At 40.5% G+C, this 13,010-nt stretch overlaps 1 pseudogene; it reads right to left on the reverse strand.

Annotated features, from left to right (window-relative positions):
* Positions 1-10,770: 10,770 nt before the first annotated feature.
* LOC131784438 (ubiquinone/menaquinone biosynthesis C-methyltransferase UbiE-like) lies at positions 10,771-12,355 on the reverse strand (annotated as a pseudogene).
* Between the last annotated feature and the right edge of the window lie 655 nt (positions 12,356-13,010).

The following is a 13,010-nucleotide window of genomic DNA, read 5'->3' on the forward strand; positions in this document are numbered from 1 at the left end:
TGTGAAGGAAAGACCAGAGTTAAACACGCCATTACAGCAAACAAACGAGCAAACTCTCACAACTTCAAAATAAAAAAATTGAATTTACTCACAATTACTTTCCTCGCCGTTTACTTAATGAACAGAGGTAAATCTTCGTACATGAATGAATGGTCGATGAGAGTGAATAATACTTTCCGTTAGATCATTGACTGATTTTGAAGAAAATATTGTCGTGACAGTCCTTGCCAAACTAATTCTGTTGGTTTTTAATGTTCCTACACTTCTTTTTTCTTGCGCGCTCTCTAATTGACAGGTGTCAGATTGTGACAGATACTTGTAAAAATAATGTTTCAAAGTTTGTTTGGAAGCCTTTTAAATCACCTTTATCGTTACGGAAATGAAAATGTTTCGCTGAGGCATCTCTCTTAAATTTGCATCACCTCTATTTCAACTACCATTTACTCACTCAAAAATTGTTCAGTTTATGGAAGATCTTGCCGTATTTACGGCCATAAATCATTCGCGTTCTTTCAGAAAGAATTTCGTCAAGTTTAAAAACAATAAATATGTTATTTACCGGCTAAGGGTCGGTCCGTATGGTGAAAAACTGTGACCTCGGTCTTGAAAATGCTGCCCTCGGCCTACGGCCTCGGGCAGTATTTTCAAGACCTCGGTCACAGTTTTTCACCATACGGACCTCCCAGCCGGCAAATAACATATATTTACTAAATAAGAACATCTCCTTGATATTATTCGGCCCATATTGTATCAGAATTTGCAAAAAAGGAGAGGGCATGACAAAATCTATGATGCTCGATGGTCTTTAGTCCAACATAGGTAGGTAGGTCGCTATATGAGGTTGACTTAGCCATGATCAAAAGAGTTCTAATAGCGTACTGATTAGCAAGTTCCAGTTTATTAAAAAGACCAGTTGATAACCCAAGTAAGACTAGAGCACAGAACTCTAGGTGTGGCAAGATAAAGGCCTTCTAAATATTAACCATCACTTCTGAAGTTATGAATTTACGAACTCTCCTAAGAGCAGTAACTTTAATAATATATAGATTTAGCCCAGCCTTAAAGCGGAGCTCCGGCCAGGACTAGAACCCGGGTCGTCCGACTCGGAGCCCAGTGCACTAACCACTGGACTACTGAACTGGCGTGCCCGCGTTGATCACGTATGTTAAAAGTAGCACCTTGTACGGTCGTACGGTCGTACATACAAATTTTTTCGGCTCGATGGGTTACTACCATTTTGTGTAATTATGGGGCTACGCTCTGTGAGCTCCGCTATTAACCTTATTACATATAGATTTAATATGGGCTTTAAAATATAGGGAGCTGTCAATGGTTAGACCTAGTAACTTCATATCGTGTACCACCTCCAAGGGTGGCCAGGTATGGTCAGCAAACAATTCGTAATACGGCGGATGGTCACCCAATGGTAGCACTTTAGTTTAAGATTCGTTTATACTTAAGTAATTACACTTGAACCATGACTGAAGCACATTGAACTTGCTCTGAGATCTTGACTCTAACTGATCTTGGTTAGGATGTGATAGATACAGTGTCGTATCATCAGCATAAAGCCTTAGCTTAGCATCGCCGATAGCATAAGTAAGATCATTAATGAATAGGTTGAATGAAAGACGCCGCAACATTGATCTTTGAGGAACGACGTGTTGGATTGTTCTCCAGTCTGAGTAGGTATTTCCAATCTTAACACATGGTAGTCTGTCACATAGAGTATGAGCGAATAAGATTTACAGAACTTTCAGTAAAGCCATAAGCTTTCAACTTAGAAATAAATAGGCTGTGAGAGACTGAGTCAAAGGCAATACAATGATCCTTATAATCCAGGGAAGTTCTGAAATCTTCAGTCATTTTAAGAAGAGCAGTTGCACATGAGTGACCTTTCAGAAAGCCAGACAGACTATCACTTAGTATTAACTTTGCAAACTCAAACATCTGGTCATGCAGAACTCTTTCAAAGATTTTAGAGAAACATTTTCACACAGAAACTGGACGATAGTTAACCTTATCAGTAGGTCTATCCTTCTTGTAAAGGGAGCTCACATTGCTACTTTTCCACAAGCTTGGCCATGCATTAATGGTTATGCAGTGGTTTATAAGATTAGTAAGTGGAACTGTCAATGCCTCACAGGAAACAGTAAGAGCCCTTGGTGATATTTTATCTGGTCCAGTGCCCTTCTTAGGATTCAGAGAATCTATCAGTTTCTTGACGTAGCCCACTTCTACATGGCGGAAGGAGAATTGCAGATGATTACATCTCAGACTAATTTTATTGACTTTAAGGAAGCAAAAGCATGTTCAGACAAAATAGAAAAATGAGCAGCAACACCATCTATATAAAGTGTATGTTGAAAATATTAGCTATTTTTATGTTGTCAGTAACCAACCGTCCTTCCTCCAAAACTTGTATATGTTGTTGTTGAGTACTTTTGGAAGGTAATAAAGGCTTGAATTTTTCCAGAATTCACCAAGGTGGGCACATTCAGCAGAAGCCTGGATGAAATAGGATTTCATAGATTTGCGTTTTAAGGTAGTAACAAGGTTTCTCTGCTTCTTAAATTGTTCCCAATTATCAGCGGATTTATTTCTCTTAAATTTCTTGAAAAGGATGTTACGCCTGGAAATTGCAGAGATCTCAGGAGTAATCCAGGGCGGCTGATCGCCTCTGATGTCCTTCCTTTTCAATGGCAAGTGCTGATCAACAACTCTTATAAATAGATGATGCCAGTGCTCGTAAATATCATCAATGTCATCATAAATGTTGGCTGAATCCCAGGGGATCTTACTAAGATCAGCTAGATAGCAATCTTTTTCGAAACCCTGCATACTTCGATATTCAATGAACTTTGGTAGAGTTCGAGCAATTTCCTGCTTCCAAATGGTGTAGATCAGGTCGTGGTCATTGAGGCCTAATTTCATTGTTCCACTTAAAGCAAAGCGTTCTGGGCTGCCAGTAATGAGGAGGTCAGTCAGGGATATAGAGCAGTTAGTTACTCGAGTCGGTTCAGTAATTGTACGAGACATACAAAAACGGTCACAAAACTCAACTAAGTGCGGATCTGGCTCGCAAGTTCCAGCAGTAAGCATGCTAAAATTCAGATGACCAATGATGAGCCGCTCATTTCTGATTTTGTAAAACGATTCAACCTCAGAATATAATTATGGTAGAAAATCAATTGGCTTGTTTTTAGTTGGAGACCTGCAGCGTGCTAGGACAATCTTGAGTTGTTATGGCCCTTTACATCGATATATATAAACTCCATATGTGTTGGTTCCAATTTCGATCTCCAACAGGCAGAAACACTGTTCCTGATGTACACAACACCCCGCCACCTCCCTTTTTCCGATCCCGCCTCAACATCCTATAATGTGGGCGAGGGTGTGCAGATGAAAGCTATTATATGTAGAGTCAGACTTGGTTTCCGAGATGGCAAGAAAGTGAAATAGGCCTTCATTCAGCAGTAATTTGACTTCATCAATCCTGTTCCAAATACTATTAATGTTTATGTGGGCTATAGACTTGTTGACAACAACATTTGTATTGTAATTGGCTATTTCGTCCACCCGAGATTCGCCTGTAGAGACCATAGAGGAATCAATAGTTGAGTTCAATTTCGAGTTCAATGGTGTATTAGAGACGGGAAGAACTGATGATAAACGGGGTGGACAGATCCAGCTAAGGCCATCCATCTGTTGGAAGTCTCTTCACTGCTTTGGCGTAACATCACCACACTTTACGTGGCACCATGAGTCACACTGGTCACAGCTGAATGCTCGATGGTTTCGAGCAACAGTTTTGAGGCAAACAACGCACTTTTCGGGCCCTGGATTTACACTGATATCGCCGCCAAAAATCAGACGAATTAGCTGAAATCGCCCCATGTAAGGTAATCCAAGACAGTATTAGATTCTGGATTCCACGCTGTGGATTCCGGATTCTACCGCTGCAGATTCCGGATTTCAAAACACAAAAGATTCTAGATTTTAGTTTCTGGTCTGCCCCTAATTGTAGCATTTCGTTTTCTGGGAATGACTTCAATGGCGGATTTCGCTATCGAAGGATATGTTTGTGAATTCATGTTCGTCTATTCATATTTCCATAAAAACATTTGATATTTATGAGAATGTATAACAGCAAATTAAGGGATACATTTTTGTTGTAGGAATACCTGTTGAGACTGTCCATCTCTTAAGTCCAATGTCCATTCATTCCACATCTTTTTAGCAACTCTGAAGAGGCGAGGCCGCACTTCTTCCATACAGGTTCCTCGAGGTTCTTCAAGTGATTTAACAGTAACAAAGAACTAATAGTTCAAATCATTGCTTATCATTTTTAATTTGTAAATAACTGTTGGACTAAAAAGTTTTTCTAGTGTAGCATAACAATGTTCCGACTGGGAAAAGATGGCCAATTTTTAAATATAAAATTGACTTAGAACTGCCAAGAAAACAGCTCGAAAATATTTCCCTATCATCTCAAATTACTTTTTAAACTTTCCTATTAAACAAAAACCATGTTATTGAGGCAAATATTTAAATTGGAATATAATTTTAATAACACCCCGAGTAAATCGCAGACAGAAAAGCTTGTTTTCCTACATGTAATTGGCAATGATGTTCGACGAGATTGCGCATAAAACGGTGTTAAACCAATTCAACTATACTTAAACTTTGAAAAATCGCGAAAGATCTTCATTTACACGGTAATTTTTGAAGAATAACAGATTCTCTTTTCTATACTTCCTTTTTTCTTTAAAAGGTTAGCCAAGTCATGTCAGATTACGTCGGCTATGAATCATTCAGAGCAAAGATTATATAAGGTTTCAGATGGCCCGCCGCTATTTTCTTTTCTAGAAAATGTTGTTTGACCTTAAAATCTGGTAAGATCTTATCTTAGTCGCATCGAGATATGATGCCTTATGAAATCTTATATTTGTTTTTCCAAATGCCAAATATCAAAGAAAGCGGTTTACGTTTAAATGCCGAACATTCGAACTATAAATAGACCTCTCTTGGCTCCCATAAATATCCATATATAACTTTGTTCAAAGTTTATCATAATTGGAACGTGTGGTCTGTCGCCCTGATAAGCTCGCTCGAAAGGCGTCGTCATTGCCGTGAAATTGCGTGGCTACTACTGTACCCGATTCCAAGACGGGGATCATTGTGCAGATCGATGAATCAAAGTTTAACCACAAGTATAAAGTAAGTTCAACCTAACATTAAGGCCAGTAAAAGAAAATCAGTAATACCTATCAAAGCAGATTTCACACTCGGTTAATTTTGTGGATCCAGCAACCGGTGTACATACAAAGAATGCAGAAAGCTACTGGAATGCAACAAAGGAAAAGTTTAAAAAGATGAAGGGAAATACTAACTAAATAACAATTTCTTACAAGAATATTTGCAAGAATTCACGTAGGACGTTGGTACGGAGAACCTCATCCAAGCTGCTTTCTAAGAATCTTACACCGGGACATCGCCGAACAACATCCCCAGTAATCAAGGTTGAAAGCTTATCATTGATCTAATACAATAAATGTATTATTCCTCGCCTCCTCACTTTCGGTGTACACGAAATATCGATATCAGCAGGTATACTACATGTATAGTACGTAAACAATGAGGTCTGAACTCGATTAGGTGCTCATTTTCTTTCTGACTGTAATAACATGACATCATTAATGTTTGTATGGTTCCAAATACCATTCTCATACAATCTCCTCTTGTTATTTGCTTTGACCATACATCAAGAAACTTTTTAGCTTTTGCATGCTTGTTATTATTGCTGTTGGAAAAGTTTAATTTTCTATGCAATGCTATACATTTACGTCAAAATTGCAAATTAATTCAGAGAACCTTTTCCCTACCTCAATGTTTGAACTTTCGTCAAAGACTGGATCAATACACTGTACATCAATGGTGGATATTCAGCCGTTACTGCATCGGGTATCGGTCGATTTCTCAGTTGACTGTCGATTGATACTCGGTCGAGGCTTGACCGACAGTCGACAGTCGACCGATGTATAACCGACGTATAACCGATAATCGAACGATATACCACCGACAATATTGTGATTGTTACGTTGACCAACACCATGATGGCCATTAGGTGTGCTGTCGATCGATACTCAGTCCAGTATCGGTCGAGTACCACTATATCGACTGTTGTGTCGTCTAGACTCAGTCAAGTTACTTCTTTCATTGCTATTGCTCAACTGAATTTTATTAAAGAATCAACAAGCTATATTCACAATACAGTACTAGGAATCAGTAATATTACTTTTACATAGGAATGTACTTTTACAATCATGTACCGATCGTGTCTTACAGGATATAGCGTGACTATAGTAACGCTTAGGTAACGCAATACACTACATCCTTCCCGGACAAAGTTCAAAGGTTTCTATTTCAAAGTTAATTAAAGATAATCATTTTAAACTATTTTAATCAGCTAATAATATACGAAGTTCTCGTTATCTTGTGTAGACTTCACTACACGTCCGGACCTAGTCGTGACATTGCCTTTATTCTGAGAGGCTTGATCATCGGAATGATCACTTTCCATACGAGCATCAGAATGTTTGTGAATGATCTCACTAGATTCAACATTCGCTGAATCACTAGAACTACTAGACCCATTACTTTGTTCGTCGTTGCTAGTATCTACGATTTCTTCATTCTCATTTGTGGGTGCGCGCTTCAAGTATTTTGCATTTCGAATAAGAGTGGTACCAGTTGCTGCGTTGACCAAGGTAAAAGTGTCTCTCCCCCGGGACTGAATGATAACATGCTTAGCCGGGTGAAATTGAGAATCTAACTTTGCTGGCTTCATGTTTGCGCAAAATACGATATCGCCGATTTTAAAGTTGTGCGGCGTTGCGTTATTTTTCTTGTCGTGATAATCTTTCATGCGCTCTTGATATTTGTGACATCGAGAACGAAGCTCGTCGTCATTTTGGCTGGTCTGATTTGACTCGACATGTGGAACTTTCATACGAATTTCTCGATTGAACAACAACATAGTGGGTGATTTCCCACTAACAGGATGAGGAGTCGCTCGGTAAGACATAAGAATTTTGGGTAATTCCTTTTCCCATGATTTGCCTTCCGATATTGCAGCGCGAAAATTTTTTTTAAGGTACCGATGAAATCGCTCTAATTTTCCATTGCTTCTAGCAAAATACGGCGAAACGCGAGTATGCTTGATACCGCACGTTTTCAGAAAGTTTTCAAATTCTGCGCTTACAAATTGTTTACCATTGTCAGAAACCAACTCTTCTGGAAAACCAAATCTGGCAAAAATATCTGTCAGAACTCGAATGACCTCACGAGAGGTGATTTGTCGCAGTATGTGCGCCTCCGGATATGACGAATAATAATCGATGTATGTCAAAATAAATTTCCCGTTTACTGGACCAACGATATCTACCGCGCCCTTTACCCAAGGACCACGAGGTAACGATGCGGGCAGGAGAGGCGTGTACTTGTTTAACGGTTGATTTAAAACACATGCACGACAATTTTTAATCATTGCCTCTGCTGCGCTGTCCATTCCAGGCCAAAAGAATCGTGACCTGAGAAACTGTTTAGTTTTGACAATTCCCTGGTGCGTCTCATGCGAGAGCTTAAGAATTTTCTTTTGCAGTGACGAAGGAACAACAATTCGATTTCCTCTGAGAATAACTCCTTCATAAACAGATAATTCATCCTTAACTGCTTTAAACGGTTTCAGTTTTTCGTCGCGCGACCACTTGCCATCTTGAATATGCTCGATTAATTTGGACAAAGTGTCATCTCTGCGTGTTTCGCGGCTCATCTCGGCAAGAGTGACAGCTTGCAGGTCTAACATGTTGGTGTCATAAACAAACCTAACATAATTCTCGCAAACAGTTCCGCTATCGGTGTAGTTTTCACACTTCGAAGGAAGTCGAGACAGTGAATCTGCAGTGTTGTCCTTTCCCGATACGTGTTGTATATGGAAATTGTACTGATGCAATCTCCAGGCCAAACGTTGAATTCGCGGTGGCAGGACTTTGCTGGACTGCGGATCAAACATGCTGGACAGAGGTTTGTTGTCAGTAAGTAGCGTAAAATTGATTCCGAACAAATAATTGTGCAGACGTTCGACTGCCCATACGCATCCAAGCGCTTCGCGTTCGATTTGCGAATATCTTCGTTCGGTGGGCGTAAGTGATCGACTTATGTAGGCGATTGGTTTTCGCTCGCCGTTAGTTTGGTCTTGAAGCAGGATTGCTCCTAAACCTACTGGACTAGCATCGGTGATCAAATACGTAGGAGAGTTTAAGCGAAAACATGCGAGAACGGGCTCGCAAGACAACGCTTCCTTAAGGGCTTCGAATGCCTCTTTTTGCTCCTTTCCCCACGAAAATTTTACTTCGCTCCGAGTTAACTTTCGCAAAGGTTCCACGATGTTCGCGTAATTCGGTATGAATTTGGAAACATAACCGCACGTTCCAAGAAATGACCTAAGATCTGATACATTCTTTGGCGGTGGTGTAGCTTTTATTGCTTCGCACTTTTTCGGATCCGGCTTAATACCATCGGCAGATACTACATGGCCTAACACCGAAATCTTGGTAACGTCGAATTCACACTTGCTTTGATTTAGCCTTAAGTTGTTCGCACGACATCTCTCGAAAACTTTACGGAGCCGGTTAATGAGTTCTTCCATTGTCACAGCGTGCACGATGACATCGTCGATAGAGATTTGAACTCCGTCGATTCCGAACAAAATTTGTTCCATCATCTTTTGGAAAGCTTCGCTTGCATCACTAAGACCGAAGGGAGTACGCTTAAACCTAAAACAACCACGAGGCGTGATGAAGGTAGTGATGTACCGCGACTCTTCAGCTAGCGTAAGCTGAAAAAAACCACTCTTCGCATCGATTTTTGCAAAATACTTCGAACCGTGCATAGCTTGCAAAGTGTCATCTACCTTAGGTAATAGGTGTCGTTCCCTAATTACAGCCTTATTTACTTCCCTGAGGTCACAACACACTCTTATTTCCCCCGATTTCTTTGGGACGATTACTAAATTAGAGACCCATGGGCTGGCCTCTGTGACCTCCTCAATGATGTCATTTTCGAGCATCTTGTCTAGCTCGTTGTTAACTGCTTCAATTTGGCTAAATGGTATACGCCTTAATCGTTGACTAACAGGTTTGACGCTAGAGTCAACGGCAATTTTGTGCTCAAAGTTGGCCACTTTACCTATCCCATGAAATATTTCGTCAAATTCACGTAGTAAAGAATCTAATTCACTATTTTCACTAGTCTTAGGAAAACTTGGCTTGTCTTGAACGAGGTTTACACTAATTATCTCTAAATTGAAACTTGAATCCCTCCCAAGGAGTGACTCTGAATGCCCTTGTATAACATATACATTTGCTCTCATTTCTTTCTTTCCTACTTTGATAGTGGCAGTAAAATAGCCTTTGCAATTTAATGGATCTTTCTGTCCATAAGCAATAAATCGCTTTTTGCTTGGTCTGAGTTCATGAGACTTAAATTTAGCATTGAACAATTGTGACGAGATAATATTGTACTTACATCCGGTGTCTACTATCATGCGGATCTTTTGTCCGTCCATTTTCACTTGGACTGAACTGTCCTCATTGTTCATTGAGAATACAGGCTCATTCTCGTCCGTGCTTTCCTCACTGAACCATTCTGCCGCTTTGAGGTTTCGAACTTTCCTGTCCGTCTTCTTGGGGTTCTTTCGTGACTTTTTCGCTTGTTTCCGGTTTGCTTTCTGATCTTGCTTGCTTGATTTGCAGACCCGGGCAAGATGACCCACTTTCTTGCAGGAATTGCATCTCGAGTTGATCGCACCGCATTCGTTAGGACTGTGACCATCCAATCCGCCACATCTGTAACAGATGAACCTTTTTTCGTCCGCTCCATCGGTAGGCTTTTTGGCGTTGACTTTGTCGACTGGTATGGGGTCTTCTTTGGTGCCCTTTGTAATCATGCTGGCATCTTTCCTTGACGATTCTTCGCTCCTGGCCACTTTCATCGTTTTCGTCAGGTCCAGATCGTCTTGAGTCAGTAACTTTTGTCGAAGGCTTTTCGACGCGCACTTTTCAACGATCTGGTCCCTTATCATCTCTTCTTCGAGTGTGCCAAACTCGCACGATGTCGCAAGTTCTCTGAGTGCTGTAAGGTAGCTATCTATCGGCTCGTCTGGCCTCTGTTCCCTTGATCGGAACTTGTACCTTTCAGACACCACGTTTCGTTTTGGCGCAAAGTAGTTTTGAAGAGCTAGTTTCGCATCTTCAAGTTTTTTATGTTCGCCAGGCAGGGTTCTGAAGATCCTTTGCACAGCGGGCCCAAGGCAGTGCAGGAAGGTCGCTCGCTGGACTTTGTCGTCCTTGTCGGAGAGCTCGGAAGCCACTGAGTATATATCAAAGGAACTCACCCAGTGCTGCCATTCGCAGTACAAGTCGGCTGCGTCGATGTTGAACGGCTGTGGCGTAGAAAGTCCCGTCCGTTCCATCTCAAGGAGTACGTTATTGGCTTTTAATCCTCGTCGCCAGTATGTTGTGTCGTCTAGACTCAGTCAAGTTACTTCTTTCATTGCTATTGCTCAACTGAATTTTATTAAAGAATCAACAAGCTATATTCACAATACAGTCTGACTAGGAATCAGTAATACTACTTTTACATAGGAATGTACTTTTACAATCCTGTACCGATCGTGTCTTACAGGATATAGCGTGACTATAGTAACGCTTAGGTAACGCAATACACTACATCGACCAATACTCGACCGATACATCGACCGATGTCACGATCGAGGACCCCTATAAGATACATGATCCGAAAATCGCTTACGGGTAAAAGCAGCTTCAGTGGTTTAGAATTTTCTCCGGTTGTGTGCCGAGCACAGGAACTTGATAGCTTATCTTTTGCAACCAGCTGCAGATCAAACACACCTTGCGTAGTTACTCAGAGAAAAGAGATCGTACTTTCAATACTTTAAAACTCCGGACCTTTATGTTTTATGGCATAGCTCTCCACTATTTCAAAGCCTTTAGCTGTACACATCTCTTCAACTTTTGACCTGCTTTCGAAATGGTAATTGCCCATCAGGCGGCCAAGGTTCAGTGGGTTAAGCTCCCCATAAACGTCGTGCAAGGATTCAGGTAACAAAGGGTTGAACGAGATAACGATTTTCCCAGCTGGTTTAATTAAGGCTCTGATACATGTTACTGAAGGCTTCTTGTTTCTATCTTGGATCCAATGAAGCACAATGTCGTAACACTCCTTACCCATTCCGGAAAAACTCGAAGCGCTTCTTCGAGAATTGTAAGATTATTAATTCCTCCGTTTGACTCCTGGGCCAATTTAACCCGAGAAGTGTCGGGGTTCACGGTTACGACTTTTCCATCTCTTCCCACAAGCTCCACCAGATAGGCAGACAGTTCTCCAGTGCGACAGCCTAAATTCAGGATGATATCTCCGGGAAATGGCGGAACATTTTTCAGTCAATTTCGTGCCCAACGATCCTTGCACGTTAGTAGAAATTTGCTGGTAGCACTTAGCAGCTCGTTCACTGTTTATCATGGTTTGTGGCTGAGACTGACGGTAAGAGCGTACAGAGAGCCGCTAATTGGTTGCAGCCAGCATTAAGAATTTGACTGTGCAATATCAAACAAAGGATAGAACAATTTTCTGTAGAACCGGCCGACTAAGTGCCTCGAACCAAGTTTGGATTTGAGTTGGACTTGAGTTAAAAATTCGAGTTAGATTACAAGACCGTAAATATGCAAATTTATTTACTTTGCGCAACAGACTCGAGAGCAAAGGTCCCACGAGGGAGGCGTAAAATGATCTAAGGGCTTGTCAATATAAAGTAAGAGGACTTTTCAGTTGTTAGCAAATTGAACATAAACAGATAAAATCCGAATTAAAAGTATCATTTGAATAAAGGGGTCAGTTTCTAAGGAAACTGTGTTGCTGCGTAAAGATAAAGCTTGAACACTGAAGAGGCCGCATTTACATTTCTTATAAGGACAATCAGACAAAGGGCTTAAGCTAGAAATTTCAGCTTTAAAAACTCTTTACAGTGGCTAATTTACATTATCAACTCATGAATCATATGAAAGCGATCTTTACAGTAATGAACATTACTTGAGCAGTAGTGAAATTGAGGTTTGAAAAAATTTAGGCGTGTCTGTGATTAAAATATGACCTCTGCTATACCGTCACAGTGCCCTACCATCTGAGCTAACAAGCTAGCTGGGAGCTGGTCATCATTAGTTCGTAAGAAACGTGTGAAGTGGTGAATAAATGACTGGGAATATGCGAAAATCATGTACGTGAACTACGGATTAAGAGGGGAATATGAGAGCAATCTTTGCAGTGATGAATATTAGATAAGCAGTGGTGAAAGTAAAGCCTGAAAAATAAAAAAATCAGGCCTGCACAGAATTTGAACCCGTGACCTCCGCAGTACTGGTGCAGTGCTCTACCAACTGAGCTAAAGAGCCAACTGGAAGTTAATTATGTTAGTTTGTAGTGAACCCGTGAAGTTGTGACTAAATGACTATAAATATATAAAAGTCATATATGTGAACTGCGAATTAAAAAATGAATGTGAAAGCGATCTTAAAAACACTGTTTAAGAGGTGTTCATTGTCGTGTTCATTACTACAAAGATCGCTTTCATATTCATTTCTTAATCCGCAGTTCACGAGTATGATTTCCATAAATTCACAGTCAGTTTTTATTAACTTAGTTGATAAAATCGAATTATTTAGAGATCATTTGAATTTACTCGGGATGCAGCTACTAAAAGTGAAAAGCAAACCGTCATAACCTCCAAATAGAAGGTTGATTTGTAGTGTTCTGTGCGGCCATCCCGTTGCCTCAGTTTCCTGCAGTGTTACTACCCTGTTCTACAGTGTAATACTGTGGCATATTTTGCGCTTTCCCATGCTCCAATATTGTGAAAAAGGTACTGATAATAA

The sequence above is a fragment of the Pocillopora verrucosa genome, chromosome 12 (assembly GCF_036669915.1).
Source record: "Pocillopora verrucosa isolate sample1 chromosome 12, ASM3666991v2, whole genome shotgun sequence".
NCBI lineage: Eukaryota > Metazoa > Cnidaria > Anthozoa > Scleractinia > Pocilloporidae > Pocillopora > Pocillopora verrucosa.